This window comes from Hipposideros armiger, unplaced genomic scaffold (genome assembly GCF_001890085.2).
Source record: "Hipposideros armiger isolate ML-2016 unplaced genomic scaffold, ASM189008v1 scaffold_1330, whole genome shotgun sequence".
In the NCBI taxonomy this organism is placed as follows: Eukaryota; Metazoa; Chordata; class Mammalia; order Chiroptera; family Hipposideridae; genus Hipposideros; species Hipposideros armiger.
The window spans coordinates 123,706-135,624 of record NW_017732680.1 but is presented as its reverse complement, the minus strand read 5'-3'; positions in this window follow the sequence as shown (position 1 = coordinate 135,624).

The following is an 11,919-nucleotide window of genomic DNA, read 5'->3' as shown; positions in this document are numbered from 1 at the left end:
CTCTCTCCCTCCCTGTCTGTCTCTCTCTTCATCTACTTCACTTTCTCCTTGTCTCTTGCAGTCTCTCTCTCTGCCTGTGTCTTGCTATCTCTCTGGCCATCTCTCATTTTCACGGTCAGCACAGTGGGTTTGGCGAGCTGATGTATAGGAAAGGATTGTGAGAGTGTGTGAGGCGCTGGTCATGGTGTGGGGCAGGTGGATGGCTGTGTAAAGAAGGTTGGCAGCGGTGTGCACCTGATGAACCCTCATGGTGCTTTTGGCTTCCCGTGACTACGGCCAGTCACACCAGCCAGCACTTCGGGTCAGAGAAAGGGCCCAGGCAACTGCTGATGTAGGTGTCGGGGCTACAGCCGGGGCCAGGGCCGATGTGCGCATGCCTGGAATATCAGGGGCCTGAGAGTACCTGAGCCTCAGTTGCCTTGAACAAGGGACTGCAGAGTAGCCAGGCAAGTGTGCAGAGGCAAGTGATCCAGGGCCTGGAGAATTCCTGCAGGCCAGCGCTTCCAGAATTGTGTGACTTTCAGGGGAGCATCAGTGGCCCGCGGTGCCCCTACATGGTGAATGAAGCAGGCTGACTGCCAGCCTGAACTGGCCACTGCTCACGCCAGCAGCTTCTGGATGAGTGTTTGGGGAAAGGGCGAAAATTGCAGCATGGGCTGCTGAGGTTAGCGGAGAGTGCTCTCTGGCACACATGTTAAGGTAGAGAACCCAGCAGTGTGACGCACACTTAACAGGCTGGCTGGACCGGGTCCCCTCGGTCAAGCAATGCCATCCCTGTGCCTATGGGAATACCACACTGAATTAGATGATTTCGTCTGATCCTGGAACATAAACATGATCGGGTCTGGTTAGTTCTTGCATGAGAGACCACCTTGGAATACCACGTGCTATAGGCTTTTGCCTTCCCTCCTTTTGCCACCATCCCCAGCTGGGCTCCGTTTCAACACCTCCTGCCCATTGCCACTCTGCAGCCTCTCAACCCACCGCTGGTCCCCAGGCTATCGGCGAATTCGCCACCCTGCCCTACAGCCACACAACACCGACCACACGATGAGGCCTGCTGGCTGGTGCTCCTTCAGCCCTCGCCGTGCTCCTGCTCCTAAGCCAGCTGCTCCCAGCCATTGGCGGCCACCACCACCACCCCAAAGCCTAGACTTAGTGTTTTCTCCCTATGCATGCCTCCACCTTCACTGCACCAACTCTGGGCGGCTTTCTTCATTCAGGGCCATGCACGTCCTTGGCGCTGCAGACCAAAGACAAGGGGACAACCATCTGTCTCTCTGAACCTTGGCACTGAGACACCCACTCTGTCTGTCGCTTGACCCCGACCCAAATGATGGCTCGCACGACCCAACTTAACGAAGGCTTCTGTCTTCACTGGCATGCCCCTCATTAACAGTCTCCCCGAATGCACTGTAGTCATCCATCCTACCCAGGGCGACTGTCACACAGGGTAAAAGAGCCGGAAAAAAAAAGCAGACTCAATTATGGAGAAACACACCAACACCCCTGTGAGTCATGCGATTCCTCTGACTCCTGGAAAGAGGAACACTATGGGAAAAGCACAGTGGAGAAATGATCCACGCAAAGACTGTACCTGCTGCTACAACTTTTCCCCTCACAGGTGGAAATCTGGGAGAGTCACGGAGCACCATGGCATTGTTGGGACACTGACGGCATGCCCTTAGACAGCACCGTGACTGCCACCGACAGGGCACCGCCTCCTCACACGACCCCAGTCCCCGGCACGACCACCCACCAGTAGGTAAGCTGCCACTTCAGCACAGCCTCGGTGTGACTGTCTCAGTGTGTCCCAGGGTGAGCGGCCATCCCATGGCTGTCAAACTCTGGGTCTTGGGTGCTATGCTCCTTCTCCCATTCCCTCTTCCTGTCTCTCCTTCTGTCATTGTGTCTGTGGGTCTCTCTGGCTCCCTGTGTGTCTCTCTCTGTTGCCCCTTCAGTGGCCTTCATTTATTGGCTCTTAGCTCAGTTGGTCAGAGGATTTGATGTGTCTGGAGATTTTGGAGTCCTCCGCTTCTTTGGGGAGACCAAAGGCCATGTTTATCTGTACCAGAAGAGGTTGTAGGTGTTGTTCTATTCCAGGGGCCCAAAGTCTCATTGATCCACTCGTAGTGGCTGGTTTTGGTCTCCCTGAACTTCTGCAGTAAGTGGGGTCTGGGTCCACATGGTCACGCTAAATTAACTGGAGTCTTCCTGCACTTGTTGGTCTGGTAGGCATGGTTACCATTCCTCATCAAGGAGGGTCTTGGGTCCCTGGCGAGCTGCTTGGCAGGCTGAAGGTCTGGGTACCATTTTTCTAACGGGAGACCCTTGCGACCATAGCTTTCATGGGTGGGATACTTCCTCTGCCAAGAAAGCCACCGGTACGAGGCATTGTGCACAAGCAAGCAGTGGCCTGTGCTCACTCCCTCTGCAAGAAGGGCCAGGAGTCTCCAGTGCCACTCACAAGCTGGCAGCGAGGGAGAGGGTGGCAGGTCACCTTCTTTTTGCCAGTAGGGCCTGGTGTCCATGTTGCCCCACTTGGAAGGGGTGTGGGGCATGAGTCTCCTCCCTTTCGCAGATATACCTGGGTTAGTTGCACGCTGCTGGTGGGGGGCTGAGGTCTCCACCCTCTCTCAGGGTGTCTTGGGTTCCTGTCAACCCACTCAAGCAGTTTCTCAGTCAGCCTTGCTAAGCATGACGCAGCACTTTTTACCACTTCCTGGTTGGGTCCCTCAGCCCAGGCACAGAGTTATGTTTTATTTTTGGTTTTGGGTGGCGTAAGGAGGGGGTAGGGCTAGTGTTTGGGTTGTGGGAGACATTTTTAGGGTTCAGGTGAGGGGATACTGTTAGGCTTATTAGGGTTCGAAACAGGGTGTAAGGGACAGGTGTTTTTAGCTTTCAGGTTTTAGAGGCAAGGTGTTAGAGACAGGTTTTTAGGTTTCGCTGAGGGAGGATAGATAATTTTTTAGGCTGGGGTCAGGGATGGCATTTGGGTCAGGACAGGTTCAGTGTTTTTAGGTACATGGCTGCTGCCTAGGTCTGCACAGATTTGGCACAACGGGAATTAAGGGAGACCAAAAATGATGTTTTGAAAGCGGGGGCAGGTGGACAGAGCTGTCCCGTCCCCTCTGTTGGGAGAAAAGTTGTGAACCAGTCTAGCAGCACTTGTTCGTTTATATACAGCCGCGCTTATGTGGGGGCAGAAACGGGGAGGGCCCTGAGGTGTGCAGCACCAGCTTTGCTAAAGAAGACACAGCACTTTTCACCATTTCTGATTGGGTACCTCAGCCAGGGAACAGGGTTATGTTTATGTTTGGGGTTGAGAGGCGCTGGGTGCAGGTAGGGCTAGAGTTTGGGTTGTGGGGGACATTGTTAGGGTTCAGGTGAGGGTATACTGTTAGGATTTTATGGTTCGAAACAGTGTGTAAGGGACAGGTGTGTGTAGTGGTCAGGTTTTAGAGGCAAGATGTTAGGGAAAGATTTTAGGGTTCGCTGAGGGGGGATACTTAGTATTTTAGGGTTGAGTTCAGGAAGGGGTTTGGGTTCATGAGAGGTTCAGTGCTTTTATGGACATGGTGGCCGCCTCTCTCCGCCAGGAGTGAGCGCGACAGGAAGTCGTGAAAGAGGGGGAAGGTGGACAAGAGCTATCCTGTTCGAAGAAAAGCTGTGAACCAGTCTTGCAGCACAGGTTCATTTATATATAGCCAGGCTTATACAGGGGCAGAAACAGGGAGGGCACTGATGTGTGCTTCGCCAGCCTTGCTGAGGTTGAATCAGCGCTTTTAGACCACTTCTGTGTTGGGTCCCTCAGCCCCGGCATAGGCTTATGTTTTACGTTTGGGGTAGGGGGGTGTAAGGGGCGGGTAGGACTAATGTTTGCAATGTGGGGGTCATTGTTAGGGTTCAGGAGAGTGGATAATGTTAGTATTTTGGGGTTCGAAACTGGGTGTAAGGGACAGGTGTGTTTAGCGTTCAGGTTTTAAAGGCAAGGTGTTAGGGACAGGTTTTCAGGGTTTGCTGAGGGGGGATTGTTAATTTTTTAGGGTTGGGATCAGGTACGGGTCGGGACAGGTTCAGTGTTTTTAGGGACAGGGCTGCCATGTGGGACCTACTGTAGTTGGCTCGAAGGGAAGTTATGGGAGACCACAAAGGAAGTAGTTGAAAGCCTGGGCAGGTGTACAAGAGCTGTCCCCTAGTTGTGAAAGAAGTTTTGAAGCAGTCTAGCAGCACTGGTTTGTTTATATATAGCCACGCTTCTGCAGGAGCAGAAATGGGGAGAACGCTGAGGTGTGCTGTGCCAACCTTGCTAAGGTAACGCAGCACTTTTGACCACTTACGTGGAGGGTCCCTAAGCCCCGGCACATGGTTATGTTTTATGTTTTAGGGGCAGGTTTTCAGAGTTCGCTAATGGGGGATAGTTAATTTTTTAAGGTTGCGGTGAAGAATGGGGTTCAGTGTCGGACAGGTTCAGTGTTTTTAGGGACATAGCTGCTGCGTTGGACAGACCGGAGTAGGCGCGACAGGAAGTTAAGGAAGACTGACATGGGAAGCACTTCAAAGGGGGAGCAGGTATACAAGAGCTGTTCCCTGTGTTGGAGAAAAGTTATAAACCTGTCTAGCAGCACAGGTTCATTTATATATAGCTACGATTATGGGAGGGCAGAAATGGGGGGTGGGGAGGGTGATGAGGTGTGCTGCGCTAGCCTTGCTAAGGATGATGCAGCACTTTTGACCACTTCAGTGTTGGGTCCCGCAGCCCCGGTACAGGGTTATGTTTTATGTTAGGGGTTGGGGGGTGAAAGGAGGGTAGGCTATTGTTTGGATTTTGGGGCACATTTTTAGGGTTCAGGTTGGGGGATAATATTAGGCTTTTTAGAGTGTGAAACTGGTAGTAAGGGGCAGGTGTGTGTAGCATTCAGGTTTTAGTGGCATGGTATTAGGGACAGGTTTTTAGCGGTCGCTGAGGGGGGATAGTTAATTTTTTAGGGTTGGGGTTGGGGACGATGTTCGAGTTATGGACAGGTTGAGTGTTTTTAGGGACACGACTACCACGTCAGATTGCCTGGAGTGGGCGCGATGGAAGTTAAGGGACACCGTCAAAGGAAGTACTTGAATGTGGGGGCAGGTGGACAAGAGCTTTCTCCTCTGTTGAGAGAAAAGTTGTGAACCAGTCTAGCAACGTTGGTTCATTTATATATAGCTGCGCTTATGTGGGGTCGGAAATGGGGAGGGCGCTGAGGTATGCTGCGCCAACCTTGCTAAGGATGACGCAGAACTTTTTACCACTTCCGGGTTGGGTCCCTAAGCCCCGGCACAGGGTTGTTTTATGTTTGGGGTTTGCGGGCATAGGGGGTGTGTAAGGTTAGTGTTTGGGTTGTTCGGGACATTGTTAGTGTTCTGGTTAGGGCTTAATGTGAGGCTTTTTACGGTTCAAAACAGGGTGTAAGGGACAGGTGTGTTTAGCGTTCAGGTTTTAGAGTCAAGGTGGTAGGGACAGGATTTTAGGGTTTGCTGAGGGGGGATAGTTAATTTTTTGGGGTTGGGGATTAGGGACGGGGTTCGGTTTGGGACATGTTCAGTGTTTTTAGCGATATGGCTGCCGCTTTGGACCTCCCAGAGTGGGTGCAATGGGAATTTAGTGGAGACCGACAAAGGAAGTACTTGAAACCAGGGCAGGTGGAAAAGAACTATCGTCCCCTCTGTTGGGAGAGAAGTTGTGAACCAGTCTAGCAGCATTGTTTCATTTATATATAGCTGTGCTAATGTGGGGGCAGAAATGGGGTGATTCGTGAGGTGAGCTGGACCAGCCTTGCTAAGGATGACTCAGCACTTTTGACCACTTCCGGGTTGGGTCACTCAGCCCCGGTACAGGATTATGTTTTATGTTTGGTGTTGGGGGGAGAAAAAGGGGGTTAGGGCTAGTGTTTGAGTTTCTGGGGACAATGTTAGGGTTCAGGTGAGGGGTACTGTTAGGCTTTTAAGGGTTCAAAACAGGGTGTAAGTGACAGGTGTGTGTAGCATTCAGATTTTAGAGGCAAGGTGTTAGGGAAAGGTTTTTAGGGTTCGCTGAGGGAGGATAGTTAATTTTTTAAGGTTGCAGTAAAAAACGGGCTTCAGTTTCGGGACAGGTTCAGTGTTTTTAGGGATATTTCTGCCGAGTCAGACCGCCTTGATTTGGCGCGATGAGAAGTTAAGGGAGACCAACAAAGGAAGTACTTGAAAACGGAGGCAGGTGGACAAGAGCTGTCCCCTCTTTTGGGAGAGAAGTTTTGAACCAGTCTAGCAGCACTGGTTTTATATATAGCCGTGCTTATGCGGGGGCAGAAATGGGGAGGGCGGTGAGGTGATCTGCACCAACCTTGCTAAGGATGACGCGGCAATTTTGACCACTTCCGGGTTGGGTCCCTCATCCCCGGCACAGGCTTATGTTTTATTTTTGGAGCTGGGTGGGCTAAGGGAGAGGGTAGTGCTTGTGTTTGGGTTGTGAGGGACATTGTAAGCATTCAGGTGAGGGGATACTGTTAGGCATTTTAGGGTTTGAAACAGGGTGTAAGAGACAGGTGTGTGTTGCGTTCAGGTTTTACAGGCAAGTTGTTAGGGCCATGTTTTTAGGGTTTGCTGAGGGGGGATATTTAATTTTTCAGGGTTGAGGTCAGGGACGGGGTTCAGGTTCGGGACAGGTACAGTGTTATTAGCGATATGGCTGCTGCGAAGGACTGCCCGGAGTGATCGCGGCGGGAAGACAAAGGAAGTACATGAAAGTGGGAGCAGGTGGACAAGAGCTGTACCCTGTGTTGGGAGAAAAGTTGTAAACCAGTCTAGCAGCACAGGTTCATTTATATATAGCCACGATTATGCAAGGGTAGAAACAGGGACGGCACTTTGGTGTGCTGCGTCAGCCTTGCTAAAAATGATGCAGCCCCTTTGACCACTTCCGGGTTGGGACCCTCAGCCCCAGTACAGGGTTATGTTTTATGTTTGGGGTTGGGGGAAGAAAGGGAGGGTAGGACTACTGTTTGGGTTTTGGGGGACATTGTTCGGTTTCAGGTGAGGGGATACTGATAGGCTTTTTAGGGTTCAAAACAGGGTGTAAGGGACAGGTGACTGTAGCGTTCAGGTTTTAGTGGCAAGGTGTTAAGACCAGGTTTTTAGGGTGTGCTGAGGGGGGATAGTTAATTTTTTCGGGGTGGGGACAGGTACGGGGTTCGGGTTCGGGACAGGTTCAGTGTTTTTAAGGACACGGCTGCCACGTCGGACCTCCGGTAGTGGGCTTGAAGGGAAGTTACAGGAGACCACAAAGGAAGTACTTGAAAGCCTGTGCAGGTGGACAAGAGATGTCCCCTCTGTTGGGAGAGAAGTAGTGAACCACTGGAGCAGTACTGGTTCATTTATATATAGGTGCGCTTATGAGGGGCAGAAATGGGGAAGTTGCTGAAGTGTGCTGTGCCAGCCTTGATAAGGATGACACAACACTTTCACCACTTCCAGTTTGGATCCCTCAGCACCAGCACAGGGTTATGTTTTATGTTTGGGTTTGGGGGACGTAGGGTGGTGTAGAGCTAGTGTGTGTGTTGTGGGGTACATTGTTAGGCTTCAGGTGAGGGGATAATGTTAGGCTTTTTAGAGTTTGAAACAGGGAGTAAGAGACAGGTGTGTGTAGCATTCAGGTTTTAGAGGCAAGTTATTAGGGACAGATTTTTAGGGTTTGCTGTGGGGGGATATTAAATTTTTTAGGGTTGGGGTCAGGGAGGAGTTCGAGTTCGGGACAGGTTATGTGTTTTTAGGGACATGGCTGCCATGTCGGACTGCCTGGAGTGGGCGCGATGAGAACTTAAGGGATACTGACAAAGGAATTACTTGAATGAGGTGGCAGGAAGACAAGAGCTTTCCCTCTGTTGGGAGAAAAGTTGTAAACCGTCTAGTAGCACTGTTTCATTTATAAATAGCCAAGCTTATGCAGGGTCAGAAACGGGGAGGGCACTGACATGTGCAGAGCCAGCCTTGCTAAGGATGACGCAGCACTTGACTACTTCTGGGTTGGTTTCCTCAGCCCCAGGACAGGGTTATGTTTTATGATTGGGCTTGCCGGGCGTAGGGGGGAGGTTAAAGCTAGTGTTTGGGTTGTTTGGGACATTGTTAGGGTTCTGGTGAGGGGATAATGTGAGGCTTTTTAAGGTTGGAAACAGGGAGTAAAGGACAGGTGTGTGTAGCATTCAGGTTTTAGAGTCAAGGTGGTAGGGACAGGTTTTTAGGGTTTGCTGAGGGGGGATAGTTACTTTTTTAGGGTTGGGGTCAGGGACGGGGTTCGGGTTCGGGACATGTTCAGTGTTTTTAGGGACATGGCTGCCGCTTTGGTTCTCCGAGAGTGGGCGCGTCGGGGAGTTTGTGGAGACTGACAAAGGAAGTAGTTGAAACCGAGGGCAGGTGGACAAGAGCTGTCCCCTCTGTTAGGATAGAAATTGTGAACAAGTATAGCAGCAATGTTTCATTTATATATAGATGGTCTTAAGCGGGGGCAGAAATGGGGAGGGCACTGAGGTGTGCTCGACCAGCCTTGCTAAGGATGATGCAGCACTTTTGACCACTACCGTGTTGGGTTCCTCAGCTCCCACACAGGGTTATGTGTTATGTTTGGGGTTGTGCAGTGTAGGAGGAGGGTAGGGCTAGGGTTTGGTATGTGGGGGACACAGTGTTCAGGTGAGGATATACTGTTAGGCTTTTTTGGTTTTGAAGCAGGGTGTAATGGACAGGTGTGTGTAGCTTTCAGGTTTTAGGGTCAAGGTGTTAGGGACAGGTTTTTTGGGTTTGCTGAGGGTGGGAGTTAATTTTTTAGGGTTGAGGTCAGGGACGGGGTTCGGGTTCAGGACATTTTCAGTGTTTTTAAGGACATGGCTGCCAAGATGGACCGCCCGGAATGGGCGCGACTGGAAGTTAAGGTAGACCGACAAAGGAAGTACTTGAAAGTGGGCGCAGGTAGGCAACAGCTGTCCCCACTGTTAGAAGAAAAGTTGTGAACCAGTCTAGCAGCACTGGTTTGTTTATATATAGCCACGCTTATGCGAGGGCAGAAACTGGGAGGGCGCTGAGGTGTTCTGTGCAATTGCTGAGGATGACGCAGCACTTTTCACCACTTCCGGTTGGGTCCCTCAGCCCGGCACAGGGTTATGTTTTATATTTGGGGATGGGGTCATAAAGGGGGTATAGTGCTAATGTTTGGGTTTTGTGGGACATTGTTAGGTTTCAGGTGAGAGGATATGTTTAGGATTTTTACGGTTCGATACAGGGTGTTAGGGACAGGTGTGTGTACCGTTCAGGTTTTAGAGGCAAGGTGTTAGGGACATGATTTTAGGGTTCGCTGTCATGGGATAGTTATTTTTTAGGGTTGGGTTCAGGGACGGGCTTAGGGTTCAGGACAGGTTCAGTGTGTTTAGTGACATGGCTGCCATGTCGGACATCTCGAGTGGGCGCGATGGAAAGTTACAGGAGATAGGTGAAGGAAATACTTGAAAGCGGGAGCAGGTGGACAAGAGAAGTCCCCTCTTGGGAGACAAGTTGTGAAGCAGTATGGCAGCATAGTTTGTTTAACATATAGCCGCACGTTGTCGGGAGCAGAAACGGGGATGGCGCTGATGTGTGTCGGGCCAGCCTAGCTAATGATGACGTAGCACTTTTTCCAGTTCCGGGTTGGGTCCCTCAGCCTAGGGACAAGGTTATGTTTTATTTTTCGGGTTGGGGTGACCTAGGGGCGGTGTAGGGCTAGTGTTGTATTGTGGGGGACATTTTTAGATTTCAGGTGATAGGATAATCTTAGGATTTTTTGAGTTCGAAAAGGGTGTAAGTGAGAGGTGTGTGTCACGTTAAGGTTTTAGAGGCTAGGTATTAAGGACAGGTTTTTAGGGTTCGCTGAGGTGGGATAGTTATTTTTTGGGGTTAGGGTCAGGGACAGGCTTAGGTTTCGGGAGAGGTTCAGTGTGTTTAGTTGTATCGCTGTCACGGCGCAATGCCCGGAGTGGGATCCACTGGAAGTTATGGGAGACCGGCAAAGGAAGTATTTGTAAGCGGGGGCAGGTGGAAAAGAGCTGTTCACTCTTGGGAAAGAAATTGTGAATCAGTCTGGCAGCAACAATTCATTTTTATACAGCTGCTCTTTGGCAGGAAAAGGAACGGGGAGTGTGCTGATGTGTGTTGGGGAAGCCTAGCTAAGGATGATGCAGCAATTTTTCCACTTCCTGGTTGTGTCCCTCAGCCCAAGCCCAGGGTTATGTTTTATGTTTTGGGTTGGGGGAATAGGGGCGGGGTAGGGCTATGGTTTGGATTAGCGGGACATTCTTAGGGTTCAGGTGAGAGGATACTCAGGATTTTTTGGGTTCGAAACAGGGTGTAAGGGAGAGTTTGTGTGTAGCATTAAGGTTTTAGAGGCAAGGTCTTAGGGACAGGTTTTTAGTGTTCGCTGTGGTGGGATAGTTATTTTTTAGGTTTGGCGTCACGGATGGGCTTAGGGTTCGGGACATGTCCAGTGTGTTCAGTGACAAGGCTGCCACGTCGGAACACCCGGCGTGGGCTTGACTGGAAGTTTTGGGAGACCGGCAAAGGAAGAACACGGAAACGGGGCAGTTGGACTCGAGCTGTCCCCTCTTGGGAGAGAAGTTGTGAACCAGTCTGGCAGCACTAGTTCATTTATATGTACACGCGCTTTTGCGGAAGCAGAAACGAACAGGGCACAGATGTGTGTTGGGCCAGCCTAGCTAAGGATGACTCAGCACTTTTTCCTCTTCCGTGTTGGGTCAGTCATCCCCGGCACAGGGTTATGTTTTATGTTAGGGTTTGGAAGGCTAGGTTATGTCTTGTGTTAGATAGTGGGGGACATTCTTAGGGTTCAGCTGAGGGGATACTCAGGATTATTTGGTTTGAACGGGGTTAAGGGAGAGGAGTGTGAAGCATTAATGTTTTAGAGGCAAGGTGTAGGAACAGGGTTTTCGGGTTCGCTGAAGTGGGGTAGTTATTTTTTAAGGTTGGGTTCAGGGACGGGCTTAGGGTTCGGGACAGGTTCAGTGTGTTTAGTGACATGGCTGCCACGTCGGACCTCCCGAGTGGGTGCGATGGAAAGTTACAGGAGACAGGCAAAGGAAGTACTTGAAAGCGGGAGCACGTGGACAAGAGCTCTCCCCTCTTGGAAGACAAGTTTTGAACCAGTCTGGCAGCATAGTTCGTTTAACATATAGCCACACTTTGTCGGGAGCAGAAACGGGGGTGGCGCTAATGTGTGTTGGGCTAGCCTAGCTAACGATGACGTAGCACTTTTTCCAGTTCCGGGTTGGGTCCCTCAGCCTAGGGACAAGGTTATGTTTTATTTTTCGGGTTGGGGGGGCCTAGGGGCAGTGTAGGGCTAGTATTGTATTGTGGGGGACATTTTTAGATTTCAGGTGACGGGATAATCTTAGGGTTTTTTGAGTTCGAAAAGGGTGTGAGTGGTGTGTGTTGCGTTAAGGTTTTAGAGGCTAGGTATTAAGGACAGGTTTTTAGGGTTCGCTGAGGTGGGATAGTTATTTTTTGGGGTTAGGGTCAGAGACGGGCTTAGGTTTCGGGACAGGTTCAGTGTGTTTAGTTGCATCACTGCCATGGTGGAATGCCCGGAGTGGGCTCCACTGGAAGTTATGGGAGACCAGCAAAGGAAGTATTTGTAAGCGGGGGCAGGTGGAAAAGAGCTGTCCACTCTTGGGAGAGAAATTGTGAACCAGTCTGGCAGCAACAGTTCATTTTAATACAGCCGCTCTTTGGCAGGAAAAGGAATGGGGAGTGCGCTGATGTGTGTCGGGCCATTCTAGCTAAGGATGATGCAGCAATTTTTCCACTTCCTGGTTGTGTCCCTCAGCCCAAGCCCAGGGTTATGTTTTATGTTTTGGGTTGGGGGAATAG